This window comes from Poecile atricapillus, chromosome 1, assembly GCF_030490865.1.
Source record: "Poecile atricapillus isolate bPoeAtr1 chromosome 1, bPoeAtr1.hap1, whole genome shotgun sequence".
Taxonomy (NCBI): Eukaryota; Metazoa; Chordata; class Aves; order Passeriformes; family Paridae; genus Poecile; species Poecile atricapillus.
In genome coordinates, this window is record NC_081249.1 from 158,065,049 (window position 1) to 158,069,205 (window position 4,157).

Consider the following 4,157-nt stretch of genomic DNA (forward strand, 5'->3'; position numbering starts at 1 on the left):
GGACTCTGCCCTAAACACCAAAACCCTACACCCCTGCAGAGGGGATGAATGGTGAATTTATTTATTGAATACATTATTCCAGGTGAGACAACAACATCCACCTAATGTATTATGAATTAAATTTGTCCAGCTCACCCTCTGAGTGTTAAAGGGAATGACAGCCATGCACATCCACCCTGACACACCCTGTAACATGTACATACATCCCATAGGAGCACATGCAGACCCACACAGCCAAACTCACTCCATGGTACCATCACCTTCCCATCCCAGTAAAGCACTATTCTCCCTCCAAAAGCTGTAGGACAGTGACTTCCAGGTGACCCTTTCTGTCCTGCTTTCAGCTGTGAGCACCCTTTTCCCAGAGCTACTGGTTTTCTTCCATCAAAGGGTTAAGCCCAGTCATCCAACCCCTGTTTGTCTTTGTCCCCCCCACCCCGATCATTTGATGTGTTAGATGATAGCCCATGGAGTGTAAATAATGTATATACAGTGAGAAAATAATTCAGTATTGAGGTGTTTGAGATATGGAGCTGTAACAACTTCTAGTCATCCAGCAACTGTGATTTATGTGCCATTTTCTGTAAAGATATGAAGAAGAATAAAACTAAACAGGAATACTGTGTACGACTCCAGTCACCAATGTTCAAGGAGGGCAAGTTCAGCCAAAGCTGAGAGGGAGTTGGATATCACACTGTAGCCAGAGAGGTAAGAGATCCAAAGTGGCCCAGAGGTCTGCACTTTCCTCCCCACCGAGGCATGGAAGAGATGGGGCTTGGGACTCTCTCTGCAGTGAAATACAAAACTGAAAGTGGTGTGCTTGTACTTGGAGCAGAAGTTACAGCATACAACTGTATGAGAAGTGAGAACAAGTCACTTCAGCACCCAGAGCAGCCCTGGTGCTTTGGGTCATCCCATAGCACACGTGCCCTGGTGTTAGAGAGTTGGACAGACCTCCAGGCAGGCTCAGCCTCTGCCAGGAACAGAGCAGGCTGCAGGGCCCTGCTGGCCTGAGGAGCTGAGGCAGCAGCCAGACACTGCAAGTGTGGGAGTCTGCAAGTCTGCAACCAGGGCAGCTGGTTGAGACATAAGGGCACCCATGGGATTTCCAGCAAGGTGAGCTCCATTTCCAGAGAAATGGAAGCCTATTCTGGGTTACCAGGTGTAGTGGGTTTAGTGCTGGCTAAATGCCAGTGTACCCACTAGAATTATTTACACATTTCCTGCTGTGAGATATGGATTAGGAGGAGGGCAAAACAGGCTCAAAACTTTCAAGGGTATAGAGAAAATTTTATTAACAGAATTAAAAGAAAAATAATAAGAAAATCAGAATAAACCTTCAGAACACTTCTCCTCCCCCCACACCTTCTTTCCTTTCCCACTGACAACATAAAGAGATAAAACTTGGGACTTTCAGTCAGTTTACCACTTCTAAAATAGTCTTCAGTTCTCTTAGGGAGAGGAGTCTCTCTTGCCATGCCATGGAGACTTCTCCACAAAAAACAGTTTTCTTGTGGTTTTTCATTTCCATGAATAGCAGCCGCCTGGAAATCTGCAATTGTAAAGTCCTTCCCATCTCTTGCAGCTTTTCCACAGCTGTGTTCACGGGCCATGTCAACTTATGGGGTACTATTTTAAGGATGAGCTGTTCTAGCATAAAAGCAAAAGTTCTTTTCTTGTCTGTCTCTGGGAACAGCAGTTTTCTTCTTTCTTTTCCTGGGGCAAGGTTTCTCATTTCGCTCTGTTCAAGATTCTCATTGGATCACAGCTGCTGCAATATCTGCTTACTTCAACACTGATGCCTCTGCTCACAGCTGTGGTTAGAATGCTACATCCCCCCAGTGCATTCCATGAATTACAGGGAAAAACCGAAGTCTGATATATCAAATATATCTTCACCATAGCCTTACAAAAGAATTTCAGCCCAAGACTAAGGCATCTTCTCAATTCCCTCCCATCTAGAATTTGACTCTTCACTGACCTCAGCGTCCCATGTTGTTATCTCTACATGTCTTCACCCTTTCCTTTTGCTGATTCAGGAGAGAATTGGTGTTCATTTGTTCTCAAGCTTTATTAATTTAAACAGTTTTATAGAGCTCTGCAGTGCTGAAAGGCTGCTCTCATCCAGGCTGTGCATGGGGGGAATTGCTCGCTGTGCCTCTCGCTGCTACTCATGGGGTCTCTGCCGACACTGTGCGAGCCGTGCCGGCTCCACTCAGCACTTTTCTTCGTGTGGAGTGCTGGAAACAAGAAAAGCTGCTGCTGTTTTTGTCCTTCTGATCGCAGCATGGCTGGCTAAAAGTGGCTAAACAAACAAAGTTCATTGCGAGCCATGTGGATGCTCCTGGCCCAGGATGGCGGCGGCCACTCCCAGCCCTGGCCACTCCTGGCCTCAGGGTCGCCCCAAGCACCAACTGCAGGGCCACTCCCGGCACTGGCCCTGGCCACATGGTTGCTCCTGGTGTTGGGATGGCCCCCAAGCAGCACCGCCAGCAAAAAAAGGACTGGCGGGCTCCACTGGGAAAGGGCCTCAGCCCCACTGGGACAGAGTCCGGCAAGCTTCCCAGGAAGGGTCCAGCGCCCAACCACTGAGCTGTTCAAAGGCCGGAAGCCAGACTGCCTTTTCCCGGGCCTTGTTCGCTTTTAAATGCGCTTTGCCACGGAGGCGGGTCCAGCTCTTTTTAAGTGGCTTAACCGGGTGTCAATCTTCGAAACTAGCCAACTGATTGGCTCTGCCGTATCCCCACAGGGCCGCAGCCCGGGGCCTCCCACTAACTGAAAACCAGACTGTTAAACCACCACAGCAGGTGAGGAGTTACCTGCCCCGCTAAGAGGACCTGGAATAGTCTGGTGGAAAAAACTAGTGTTTTCCAGGGACAGGGAATATGCTGAGGTAGAGCAGGTGTGTGTAGGAAATAAGAGACTTGTGGAACAATGAGGCTGCTTGGGCCTGGCATTGTGGAGGGGCTGTAAGCCCAAAGGACTGTGCTTCCCCAGGGGGACAGTGCCCCTGTAGGTTCCCACCAAGTTCGGGCAGCTTTGACACAAAACAGGTGTGTGGTCTGGGATGAGTGCACCTGATGGGAAATAGTGCCTGTCTCCCACACTAGTGTCCAGCCTGTTTACCAAACATACCAGCTCCATAGATTGTGAGTGGTGTTGCACTTTGAAAAGAAAAGAGGAAATCTAACCCTGTCATCTTTACTGTTGATTCTTTAGGTGTGCCTGGCTGATTCTTTAGGTGTACCCTACTTGCAGGGAGAGCCTTTTTCTGCTGTTCTCTTGTGCCCCCTAGGAAGAGAAGGGAATTTGGTCAATAATATTAAGGAATCCTCCAAATTCTACCTTAAAAAACCTACTCATATAGGCCCTGATGGAAAGGAAGGCATAAAAGTCTGCTGTTTGGAGGCAGGGAGGCAGCTGAGCCCTGCTGCGGTGAGTGGTGGGAGGTCTCAGCGTGAGGAGATGGGCTGCAGTGCTTCATGCCAAACCACCCCCAGCTACTCCACCATGGCTTCACTGAGTGCTTCCAGCTCAGCTGGTGGTACAGGCAGTCTGTAGTGCTTGGGAGGAGGCAGAGGGCCTAGCCCAACCTGCCAGAGGGAACAGCTCTGGCAGCCACCAGCAGTAAGGTGGGATGGGATGCAATATTCTCCTCCTGCAGCTGACAGCCACGTGAGAAAAACCTTCCCTGGCCCACCACAGCCTAGTGGCTCTGCCAGCAATGGGCATTAATTCTGGGAAGGGATAGTCCTGTCACTCATGACTAGCATGGCCATGGTCCTAAGATTTACAGAGACCTGCCCCAAGGTGCCTTTGTGGCCAGCAGAGAACTGTGGGATGCAGTGGGAGTGCTGTGGCAAGGGAGGGGATGGTGATAAATAGACGGAGGTGTGAGGGAGACGAGTGGAGATGAAACAGGGGGGTCTTGGGATGGAGGAAAGAAGGAGCAGGCTGTTGGAGCCTGGCCCAGGCACCTTGGCCCCTGAGGAGAGCCCAGGCACACGTTTAACCTGGCTCCTGTTCAAGAACTGCTGTCAGGACTCAGATTAGCATGAAGGTTATTTTCAGTCAAATATTTCTACAGCCCACCCCTTTCCCCTCCCTTATAGTGATTGAATTTCTTTTTTCCCATAGTGCTCTAGAAGAGAGGAGGA